The 13,327-nt window shown below is 31.6% G+C and overlaps 2 long non-coding RNA genes across 2 annotated transcripts; both read left to right on the top strand.

The window, feature by feature from the left end:
• Positions 1 to 237: 237 nt before the first annotated feature.
• On the top strand, positions 238 to 3,952 carry LOC134682111 (uncharacterized). The gene is made up of 4 exons (XR_010100788.1): positions 238 to 257; positions 1,689 to 1,756; positions 2,364 to 2,489; positions 3,863 to 3,952. It is a non-coding gene; the product is annotated as an uncharacterized LOC134682111 (long non-coding RNA).
• A 3,487-nt stretch (positions 3,953 to 7,439) lies between these two features.
• On the top strand, positions 7,440 to 10,059 carry LOC134682110 (uncharacterized). The gene is made up of 2 exons (XR_010100787.1): positions 7,440 to 7,512; positions 9,994 to 10,059. It is a non-coding gene; the product is annotated as an uncharacterized LOC134682110 (long non-coding RNA).
• The last annotated feature ends 3,268 nt before the right edge of the window (positions 10,060 to 13,327 follow it).

The raw sequence follows: 13,327 nt of genomic DNA, 5'->3' as shown, positions 1-13,327 counted from the left end.
TATTTTACTATTTGCTGATTAAATAACAATATCCATAAGTAATAGAAAATACTTTAGTGACAGTTAAAGCTAGTAACACGTTTAACAATATTTGCTTATTCGTTCAATATTGAGACAGAAAAACAACATGTGTTACTAACCGATGTTTTAAACCACGCAGAATATTCACCACGTAATTTTATATAACTTACTATTTAAGTAGCCACTGAATTTCAAAAATCATCTTTCTATCTCCGACTCGGCTATTTCACATTGCGGTAAGTTTTCAATTATTTTCGTACAAACAATATTCAAGTTATTTAAAAAATTTTCAATACAATTTGATCATGAAAGGTAATAAAGGGGAAACTGGTTAAACCGACTCATGTTTAAACCTAAAACCTGCAGTATAAACCAAACACCGCGTAGTGAATCTTATAAAACCGAACAAAATCTTCAATTACGAACAGTTTCGGTTTAAACAGGTTTCACTTTAACAGATTATTCCATCAGACAAATTTCAGCTCAGCAAAACGTCAAGTGTGAAAGAATAAAAATACAAACTTTACTAGCGATGATTAAGTCATATTTAAGAGTACTGAAATATAAAATCAGCTACGTTAGCCTACGACATATGGCTTTGTTGTTTACTGCCTAGTAAGACAAATATATATTCTGAACTAGCTAGTCCATTGTCAAGCACTATTCGGGTTCTGTTATATTTCTGTTACAGAACAACTTCTTCTATTGCACAACACAAACTTTTCTTCATATTAGATTATAAGAGACAAGTAATAACGTTTTATTTAACAAGAAGTCGAACCAAATTTGTTAATTTTCGGATGTTTCTTTTACCTTAAACTGGACTGAATATAAAATGTTGAATTTCAAACACGTTTTTGATAAATATGAGAGTCACTCTCATTCTTACAGCAATGGCATTCAAAATAGAAAGCACAAAGAATAAAATTTGAAACCAAAAAATCAAAACGAATCCCTAACACAAATAACTTTTATTTTGACAGTTCGATTACCAACCTCCGAAAAATGATGCTCGCTATCAAGATACTTTGACATATACCTGTAAACCACTACAATGCCTACAACCTAAAAGTGCTTGAATGCATCATCCATACCCTTTTATTGGTAAATAAGGAATTTGGTTAAACAACTCTTGCATCTTTTTGGAACTTGAAATCAGCGATTAAAATATAACATTTAATGCTAACATGATCACTGCACTTACTATAAGTTAACGGTACTTTCTTCATAATGCCATATCTGAAGATGAAACGCGCGTCTGGTGCAAATATAAACTTCATCCTGTATCGATAATGATTTTATTTCTAAATTACTCGGAATATAGGATTGATATTGACGAGTTTTCCTTTTAAAATTGTTATACGATGATGACTGATGTACCCATATTTTGACTATTTTATTTATTGTGACTGTTTATTTAACGCATTATGTAAATGTAGCGGAATTTGATGAGAATGTTATTAAAGTGAGAGGGTTATCGCTATAGAACCAGGTTTAATCCACTATTTTCTACATTTGAAAATGCCTGTACCAAGTCAGGAATATGACAGTTCTTGTCCATTCGTTTTTGATGCGTTTTGTTTTTTGATTTTGCCATGTGATTATGGACTTTCCAAATTAATTTTCCTCTGAGTTCAGTATTTTTGTGACTTTACTTTTCATTTCAGAATTATGATGAAGTATTGTTGTTTGATTGTTTTCATCTTTTGCACAATTGATGTGTCAAATGGCGGCAGTAAGTATTCTATATCTTTAAAACACTGTAGTGAAGATTAAAGATTAAGCTGCTAGACTTTCTCATGATAGTAAAAAGTAACGACCATTTCGCTTTGATCAAACGTTCTGCATTCTAGATTCAAATGAGACAAACAGAGTTATAACCTTTTTATGTTACAATTATTCAATCGTGTTACTACAATTATCAACCATTTGTTTTTATAGTAATTTGGAGTTAATCCCGACCAGTTATTACGATAATATCAGTACTTCGGTCAGCCACAGAGCTGTGAAAAACAGTCCAACACTACTTTCCTAGTTTGACATAAGAACAATAAAAAAATCTGCATTTAGGAAGAACGATTTGTAAAACTTCTAAGCAGTGTAACAAGCATCTCGAGCAAATTTAGTAACTTCTATTTATGAGAAATCATAACGCAACTACAATATAAATGTACATGTTTTTCTAAGAGTTAACAAAATTCTTCTTTGTGTCCTATATTCAACATGGTTAATGAATTTGAGAAATAAAAAAAATACTTTATATCTATATTCCTATTGTGTAATGTTAATGTATATATCAAAGTAAATCATGCTATAGTGTATCGGATTACTGTACAATTCAGTTCTTTCTGGAATATGCAACGCCTCCAACGGTACCTGTGGAAAAAAAGGTGTTCCATGTAATCAGACATTCGGGTCTGAATGGACGTATACCGGAAAATGCTGCAATGAACGACCATGTTGCAAATGTAAGTAAACAAATAAATTAAGCATCGAATGACATGCAAAGAATTTAATAGACAGAGATAGTTATTTTTTGGGGAAAAAGAAACATGGAACAGTTATTCATTCCCTTTCCTGAAATATTTTGTGCTCAACAAAAACAAAACATCTAAGTATGACATGTTTATACTTATAATATCACATTTGTGATGTTCCAGTCAAAGAAAAAGAAATAAATGAAAGTTGTTTCAGCTGTGTCCTTGAATATTTTTTTGTTACAATTTTCAGATTTTTTTTTCTGATTTTCTTTATGTTTTGGCTTTACGTCTGCATAGTCCACACTTGGTAAGCACGTTTATATGTTTACATGTGATTATTTTGCAATCATTTTTATATTCATAAATGAATGTCGACTTACTTTCAATAAAAAACGACTATTCATAAACCATAAATAAAGAAAAAATGCATTACGTCAGCTGTACATGTAGTTTTAACATACTCTGAAAATCATTACTATGCGTTGAATACTACTCAATTAAAATTTCAAAGAATGACCGATCTTATATAAGATTGAATACAGACTTACGCAAAACCACGATGATAAATGTCAACGAACATTTAGTCTAAAATAATACAATCATAAAAATGTATACACTTACTTATTTCTAAATTTACAGTAACACATTTTATAATTGTGCACTTTACACAGTACGTTCCCTTTTAAAATGAATTTGATATTTACTTGTAATGTAAGTATAGGCCTTTCTTCTTTTTTTTTCCTTTTCGTTTTTCTTTTGTTCTTCTATTCTTTTTTGTTGTTTATATTTCCTTTGTTCTTTTTTCTTTTTTTTCTTTTTCTTCCCTATGTTCAATGTTATTTTTTTGCTATAATTAACTGCTGTGTAAGATAAAAATGTTCATACACAACAATGTGGTTTATTTTGAAGAGTTGTTTCATTTGCAATCATTCCAAATCTTCTTAATCAAAGAAATAACTGTATCTTCTATATACATATATCATGTATATTCGTATTATTCACAATGAATGCATATATTTACCAAAGCTCCAGTTCTTTGTCCGGCTTTGGTTATACTTTCTTTTCCCCTTTTTTTGGTTCACATCTCTTCATGTTTAAAAAAGGTTTATGTTTTCATTTATAGTTGTATACTACTGTTGTCTTTATTTGAATTGAACATCTCTGACGAGACATTAACTATCGAATTACGAATCTGGTGCAAATATATTTGTACCGTTTATGTTATAATCATGATAATGGCGTTGTGTATTTGATCATGGCGGTTCATTCATTACGTTATTTTCTATATGTCATCGCTTTTTCTTTTTGTGTTTTAATCGCAACTTTGGATTAAATTCAATCCATATGTTGTTTTTTTTCAGTTTTAAAACCGCAATGTGTTCCAGAAACTTGCCCAGCGGGTTACAGGCTGTTACCAAACGAAAACAGTAGTACTAGTTGTTATTTATATGGTGACGACAGAAAACCGTGGGAGGCAGCTCGGGTGAGACTGATTATAAATCACTATTAATCTGTAGGCAGAAAATAAAACTAATAAGAGATTACAATAAAGGTATCTTTGTTGTTTTTATCAAGTGAGACTATAGAAGTCTGTTTTATTCCCTGAATTGGGTAATTTACTACGTTATCATTGCATTATAAGTATAACGAAAGATAACCAGATTTATTATACGAAGAATGATGAATTTCTAACCCGATTTTATTAGTTTTTAATGATCATGGTATTGGTGTTGTTTCTATGTTTAATTTATACAGTTCGTTGATAAAGGTCTGGTTAATTTTGGATAAAAAGACAATTTTCATACAAAAAAAACCTTGAGTTTGGATTTTTTGCTGACGTCATCATAAAGTCTATTAAAAATGTGTCATTGGTTAATATTTTATTTCGTGGTTCATCTGTTCCCACGAAATCAACAAAACTTGGTATTCAACAAACATTAATGAAACCACAGTACTATAAACAAACAAATTCATTGAACGAAATGTACAAAAGAATATGAATGTAATCTTACTAATTAATTGCAGTCGATTTGTGCCAGAACACCAGGTGCCTACCTGTGGAGACCGAACACGGAAAAAGAAGCCAATTATGTTTACCAGGAATTTATTCTTCGTAAGTTGAGAATATACAATAATTTTGTTTAGATGAAAAATTATATCAAAGTTTCTATGTATTGCCTAATTCAACCAATTATAACTCTTTAGAAATGTTATAATGCTTAGAAATATTTCATCTGTGTTAAATATATTTTTATTTCAAATCAAAATGATCTCAAATATATTTCGATAAATGTAACAGTATTAAAACATTAAATATAAAAGCATTTCAAAACTTACAATTGGGTAGTATGGACAATCCTTCCCTTTTTCAGTTTTCGTCAATTAACGATGTTCGAACACAATGTCATTAATTTAAAAATATATATGATAAGCAAAAATTTACATTTATTTACCTATGAGATACTACATAATTCGCCGTTTCAGAATCTTATGCATCCTGGGTAATATTTTCAAAAGCGTACACCAAAGCGTTTTGATTGGTTTAAAACGTTATAAACAATGGAAATTTAACCAATGACGTAAGTCGTTTTCACTTTGGAGTACGAACAATGAACTTACCCATGATGCTTAAGATTCTGAAACGGCCAATATTGAACATGGGTACTCAATGATAATTTCGATAAGAAGTTGCAGAGGTACGAAATAGTCAAGTTACAAAACGACGTCCTTCCAAGTATTTGAGGTGCATTGTTAGATAGATAAGTAAAGGAAAGAGCAGCGAACAAAAAAACACTTTCTTGCTTTAATAAACTCACTCAAGAAAATACCTAGTCTTTGATTGTGTAGATTCGGTACGTTGTTCTCTACATTGAACATGGCGTAGAAACAATTGTGTATTTCCACCCGGATGTCAAAAAACGGTAATTTAATGAGCTACGAAGGCGACTTTATAAACACATTTAACTTAGTAAATGATGAATAAAAATCACATTTGATATGTTCATTTTATATATATATTTTCTATATTTACTAAACTAATTCTTATATCGGCAAACATTTTTTTTAGATTTGTACCAATACGATTACGCACCATAACAGTTAACATCGTTTGAACTTATTCTTTTTGTTCCCTTAAACCTCAACAGTATCAATTTATCTTGTTTCTTTGAACAATTATAGCCAAGAATATGGGAGTTGTTTCCAATCAGTTTCGCTAAGTAATAAATTGTTTCAAGTTGTAAGGTCTTTTTTTTTTAATTCATTTGAGTTGATATTTATGTTCATACTGTATTTTTATTCTACTGATTTTTTAATTTTACATTTAATTCTTTGTACAGCCAATGCATATACTTTATGGACTGGTGCAAATGATAGAGACGGAGATGGGACCTATACATTTTACAAAGAAAATGGTCCATTTTCAAAAGATCTTCCCCCATTTGGATCAGGTAAATTTGACTTATTTAGGATAATTCATTAACATTATATAAACGATACGTTGGTGAGACAGTAAACATACAACACAAAAAAGAAAAATGTAGAACAGTACATGTAACAAACAATACATGTGTATACAAAAGGTATAAACAAAGTTAATAGACTAATAAAGATCAGCATTTTTACATTAGGTACTTTGTAACTAGATAAAAGGATGAAAACAAATACAAGTAGTTTTTTTTCGAATGTTATCTACTGATAATGTTCTTACATTCACAACCCGACGGTGAGCACTATTTGTGCTGAATGTTCTTACACTTCCAGAGCACTTGATATCACCGCTAGTCTTTAAATATTGTGTTTCGTTTACTGCTGTGTTCTTTTAGTTAATTTTTTTTTTTCATTGCGTTGTCAATGTATATAAGAAGATGTAGTATGAGTGCCAATGAGACACAACTCTCCATCCATGTTAAAATTTGTAAAAGTAAACCATTATAGGTCAACGTACGGTCCTTAAGTACGGAACCTTTGTTCAAACTGACCAGCAACAACGTTTTTTTCGACTTAATAGGTTGAAATTCAATCGGTTTTGCATATTTCGCATGTTGTTATTTTATACAATCTTAATATGATTTAATTCAATAAATGGTATTGAAAAAGATTAGTACAATCAATTGCAGCATTAACGCTGCTGTCCAAATAGTTAAATATGTCGATGTGTCGCTTTAAAATACACTATGTGGTATGGGCCTTGCTCATTGTTGAAGGACTTACGGTGACCTATAGTTGTTAATGTCTGTGTCATTTTGGTCTCTTGTGGACAGTGTTATTGGCAATCATACCACATCTCTTTTTTTTTATATTATATTAGATAGGTACCGTTCATTGACCTTACATTCCAGAATACGTTTTCTAATAAGAATTATTTGAGGTTAAACATAGCAAATCATATATTATCATTAAATATGCCGTTTTAGATTCTAATGCATTCTTGGTAATATTTTCAAAAGTGTACACCAAAGCGTCTTGATTGGTTAAAAACGTCCTAATCATTTGAAATTCAACCAATGACTTGACGTTATTTCCATGTAAAAATTATTCTTTTTGAAATGCGACAGAAAGTTATTGGAGAAAGAATCGGGTTTAATGACACTTGAATAGATATCGGTGACTATTGTGGACAGATATATTCTTCCAACTATTGTGGAAAAAATATTCGAATATAACAGTGCCTCTAAAATAACAGTAAGGAACAATTTATTTATGAGAATACTAAACTAGCAGCAGATAGATCTTCCACAAGACGAAGCAGACTATACATTGAAGCTGTTTTTTTTTAAATTTAATAAGAGGGTTGCGCAAGATTGTCTGTCACTTGGAATTGTTCTTCTTGCTTGTTTCAATACGTAACAAATATTTGGTTCATTTCATGTGTATTTCAGCCGATTTTAGTTCTGATGCTGGCGAGGTCTATGTGACGATATATGCAATTGCCCCAAGTGGTCCACGTTTGTGGTATTGGATTAATTTGAACGAATATGATTATTCTCGTTACATATGCGAGTATCAACGAGTAAGTATATTCCTTCGTTTAGCCTTTAAGGTGGTACCCAACACTTTCACTAAAATTAATTTGGCTCGTTTAATTTTCATAAAATTTTGTCAAAGTATTTACTTTGACACTTTAACAAAAATATAAAAAAATATAAAATTTTGAACCAACGGTTTTGTCAGAAAAATTACAATGGTTATATAGCAATTTGACCATCACCACTTTTGATCATTGAGAAGCTTAATATTCCTTTTTCAACTCAACGTAGTTAAAACATTTAGCTGACTTTACAGAGTTATCTCCCTGTAGTGTTAGGTACCACCTTAATAGAAAATATGTTAAATTTCCTTCAGACTATTAATATATAACTGCAACATCCTCATGCATAATGAAAGCTTCAGTACATGTCACAGATAGGTTACAACCGCCTGGTATTTGATACTAGTATATCATGTTTTGTTTAAAAACAATGTATTGGTACTTTCATTCGTATAGGTGGTATTTGCAAAATAAACCTGGTTAAGAGCAAATTTCTAAAGCCGTTCGTTAAAGGAAAAATGATTTACATCGATACTGGTATTTTTGACAGATGCCACTTGTAAGCATGATACAATTATTTCAATTCTACCAAATGTTCTTTGTATCCACTTTAACAGAATGTTAACTTAACACTGATTAATGGCCGTCGGCTGTTGTCTACTCTTTGATCGGAATGTATTCTCTTTGACACATACCCCTTTACCATTCTCAATTGGCCACAATCATCATTGGAGTATCAAGTTTTAAAAATGTGTCCGATGACACGGCCAACCAAACAAGATGCCCGCCACGGCTAAAAATAGAACGTGAGGGGTAACATGCAGTTTTCCTAATTTTAAAAAACCAAAGCATTTAGAGCAAATCTGACGGGGTTAAATTGTTTATCAGGTCAAAATCTATGTGCCCTGAAATTATCAGAGGAATCAGACAACCCGTTGTTGGGTTGCTACCCCTGAATTGGTAATTTTCAGGAAATTTTGCTGTTTTTGGTTATTATCTTGAATATTATTATAGATAGAGATAAACTGTAAACAGCAATAATGTTCAACAAAGTAAGATTTACAAATAAGTCAACATGACTGAAATGGTCGGTTGACCCCTTTAGGAGTAATTGCCCTTTATAGTCAATTTTTAACCATTTTTCGAAATCTTAGTAATCTTTTACAAAAATCTTCTCCTCTGAAACTACGAGGCCAAATAAAACCAAACTTGGCCACAATCATCATTGTGTATCTAGTTTAAAAAATGTGTGGCGTGACCCGGCTAACTAACAAAGATTGCTGCCGCGTCTAAAAATAGAACATAGAGGTAAAATTCAGTTTTTGGCTTATAACTCAAACACCAAAGCATTTAAAGCAAATCTGACATGAAGTAAAATTGTTTATCAGGTCAAGATCTATCTGCCCTGAAATTTTCAGATGAATCGGACAACCCATTGTTGAGTTGCTGCCCCTGAATTGGTTATCTTAAGGAAATTATGCTGTTTTTTGTTTTTTTTTTTGTTAAGATCTTGAATATTATTATAGATAGAGATAAACTGTAAAAAGCAATAAATGTCGGCAAAGTAAGATCTACAAATAAGTCAACATGACGAAATGGTCAGTTGCCCCCTTTAGGAGTTATTGCCCTTTATAGTCAAGTTTTAACCATTTTTGTAAATCTTAGTAATCTTCTACAAAAATCTTCTCCTCTGAAACTTCTGGGCCAAGTTCATTATAGATAAAGATAATTGTAAGCAGCAAGAATGTTCAGTAAAGTAAGATGTACAAACACATCACCATCACCAAAACACAATTTTGTCATGAATCCATCTGCATTAATATTCGCATAGACCAAGGTGAGCGACACAGGCTCTTTATAGCCTTTAGTTAAAAAGACAGAGAAAAAATCTCTCAATATATAGGAAATAAGTGAAAAATACTATGTTTATCATCCAATCAAAATCCAGCATTATTACATTACATGCAAGTGTATGCCGATACATACGCATTTTTTTTGAAACTGTATATTTTTTTTAAATTTTGAAAAATTGCTTAATCTCCTTTGTATTGATTCTCTGTTTTAAATATTACATTATTAACACCTATGTGCAAAATGACATATTTGCCTAACGAGGTGAATAATCGTTGATTACGCACCGATTTCAAGAGTAACTATCTTGTCTTGGATTAAGGGAATCGATTTTTTTTCAAAAAATTGATAAAAAAAAAATCAAATTTGAAATCAATCCTGTGCTCATCTTAGGTTTATGCAACTTGCTGATTTCAAACCACAAAAAGTAAAATATTCACAGCATTATTGATTGACAGGCGGGGATATTATTAGTGAGCAATAGCACACAGAATCACTTGTTGACAAATATTTTTCAATTTATACAATTTAAACATATCATGTGATCTCCATTTTTAAATCAGATAGTAGTTATTTTTATGTGTCTGTTAATTTATAGTATTGTCTTTTCAGAGAGTTTGTCCGTAGAGAGGATGTATGCCATTGCAGTACTTGATGTAATAAAATCGTTGAAGCAGATTTTTCCTTTCTTGAAAAATAAAATAGAAATGAAATATCCCAATGCAAAATAAACAATACCAAAAACAATCAATTATAGTAGTGATCAGTTTCTTTTCTACTATGACAATTGGTTGGTATGGTCATGTCATGGTTACACATATGAGTGTTTAAATAGTACGTCGATTTCGGCTTGATACCAAACACCTTGATTTAAATCAATGTGACTCGTTTAATTTTCATAATATTTGGACAAAATATTTACTTTGCCACTTTGTCAAATATAAGAACAAAATTCGAAAAGCTTGATAGCATATTCAAAACAGTGTGGTCCTGGCCATTGATTGACGACTTAAATTATCCCATTGACTGGGACAGATTAGGTGAACGTTTGTCTGTAACGACCATTGCTCACTTCTTACTTATTATAGAATTTAAACTGTGGGGTCACCAAAGGTTCTTAACGTCTTTAATAATAAAATTATTCGAAAAATTATTCAGGAATAACCTTTATGTTTTGATTTATATTATTGATATAAATCAACACATCGTATTATTCCGGATTCGTTTTTTCGAATTGCTTTTTTTAGGTGTTGAGAACCTTTGGTGACCCCACAGATTCAGTGTCTTTAACAAGTACATAGTGAGCAGTGATTGTTACCGACAAACGTTCACCTAATCTGTCCCAGTCAATGGGATAATGTAGGTCGTCAATCAATGGCCAGGACCACACTGTTTTGAATATGATTCTAATTTACCACGCTAGACGCGCGTTTCGTCTACATAATACTCGTCTTTGACGTTTAGATAAAAAAAAAAAGCTAAACAAGTTCAAAGTTGAGGAGCATTGAGGATCCAAAATTCCAAAGCATTATACCAAATACCGGTAAGGTAATCTATGCCTGGAATAAACCAAAATCCTTAGTAGTTCGGAAAGTTCATAATTTGGTAAACTGGAAATTTATAAAAGCGACCTTATAATTGATATTTTTGTCAACATCGAATAGATGAATACTGAGCTGATGATACCCTCGGGGATCAAACGTCAACCACAGTAGCACACACTGTCTATGAAAAATTTCTTTGAAATTGAACAAACAATAATATTGATCATCGAGAAGCTTAATGTTTCATTATTATTAGAACGTTGTTAAAAGATTCAGCTGTTTCTAGAAAGTGATATCCCCGTAGTGTTATGTACCACCATAATTGAGAAGCAAATCTAAGAATTGTGGCCGCAACGATAGCATATATTCGTAGTTTATGTTGACACTGATATTCTAAAAGGAGAAATTAAGCCATAATTGCAACTGCAATGCTTTCAATTGCATTCATTAAACGTAACGTAAACTAAAACGAAACTCTTGGTTTATAAAGCTTCTTTATAGGAAACACACTAGAGGAAAATGAAAATAAAAACTTCGGCAATTAAAAGACAAAAAGCTCATAAACGAAAGCTGTTTAACTAATTTTACACACAAACAACAATTCAAACAGCTAGAATTGTATATTTTTTAAAATAGGTATTAACATTGTATCATACACCAAATTTGTTCGATTAGTGTTCACTTGTGTTACTAGTAATATGCTCTTTGATTGAGTAAGGCCATTACATTTGACATTTTGTAGTGTGTCTTTCCATGTTGTGATGTAACACTTTTGTTCAAGAGCAGGATGAACGGTAGTACATATTAAAACGGCTAAAACCACTACATCTGTATGCACCTGTCATAAGACAAGTATCTGGTGTTTGGTGGTAGCGTTTGTTGATGTGGTTTTGACGCGTTTTTCTTTCTCGTTTTTAAATGAATTAAACCATTGATTTTCCCGTTTATATAGCTTAACACGTTTCATTGTTGGGGCCCTTTGTATATTGTTAAGTTTCCTGTTTGGTTTAATGCACACCTTCATGTTGAAGACCGAATTTTGACCTTAAATGATTTACCTTAAGTTTATAAATTGTGACTTGGGTTTCATTGGAACTCATATCACATCTTCCTTCATCTAATTAATACGAAAAACTCGTATCTAATCTTTTTAAGATGGACAAATAATCACTATCGTAACCCCTCTATTTAAAGCCTTTACTATCGTAACCCCTCTGTTTAAAGCCTTTACTATCGTAACCCCTCTATTTTAAGCCTTCACTATTGTAACCCCTCTATTTAAAGCCTTCACTATCGTAACCCCTCTGTTTAAAGCCTTTACTATCGTAACCCCTCTGTTTAAAGCCTTTACTATCGTAACCCCTCTGTTTAAAGCCTTTACTATCGTAACCCCTCTATTTAAAGCCTTCACTATCGTAACCCCTCTGTTTAAAGCCTTCACTATCGTAACCCCTCTATTTAAAGCCTTCACTATCGTAACCCCTCTGTTTAAAGCCTTCACTATCGTAACCCCTCTGTTTAAAGCCTTTACTATCGTAACCCCTCTGTTTAAAGCCTTTACTATCGTAACCCCTCTATTTAAAGCCTTCACTATAGTAACCCCTCTGTTTAAAGCCTTCACTATCGTAACCCCTCTATTTAAAGCCTTTACTATCGTAACCCCTCTATTTAAAGCCTTCACTATCGTAACCCCTCTGTTTAAAGCCTTCACTATCGTAACCCCTCTGTTTAAAGCAACTCAATATCTTATGTTTGCTTGGGACATATTTCCGGTAAATTCATGATTCATGTGTTTTCGGTATTTTGTATTAGTTTGCCTGGTTGATATTTGACGGATTTGAATAATATAATATATGATATGTTAGTTTACTTGTATGAATGGAAACTTTATTGTTTAGACTTTTGGAAATGAGCATGAAATTTAACACTCGTTGTATATGACGATGATACGAGATAATATTTTAAAATGCATCATCTGCTGTTGTTTTTGCTATGGTCGGGTTGTTGTCTCTTTCATGCATTCCCCATTTCCGTTCTCAATTTTATCATTCAAACATTTTCTATAATGGTTTAGTTTTTATAAATTGTTATTTGAATGGATAATTGCCTCATTGGTACGCACACCACATCTTCCTATATCTATTTCTCAAACAATTATAAACAAGAATTATTTAGTAAATAGTACCAATTAACGGTTACAATTTACTTTGCGTAAAGGATTATTTATCAGCGATCTGATAATAAAGATCCTTACTTCATACTTCTGTATGGCCATTTTAATCAACCGCATCATGATATTTCTTTAAAAATGATATAACACATCCTCGTGATAATGTTATCACCACAGTAAAAATATGTGTACTATTATTGTGATGTTATGCTATTGTTTCGGAAAAAAGGAG

This window comes from Mytilus trossulus, chromosome 8 (assembly GCF_036588685.1).
Source record: "Mytilus trossulus isolate FHL-02 chromosome 8, PNRI_Mtr1.1.1.hap1, whole genome shotgun sequence".
NCBI lineage: Eukaryota > Metazoa > Mollusca > Bivalvia > Mytilida > Mytilidae > Mytilus > Mytilus trossulus.
Note: the sequence above shows the minus strand (reverse complement) of the source record. Positions and strands in the feature narration are given on the sequence as shown.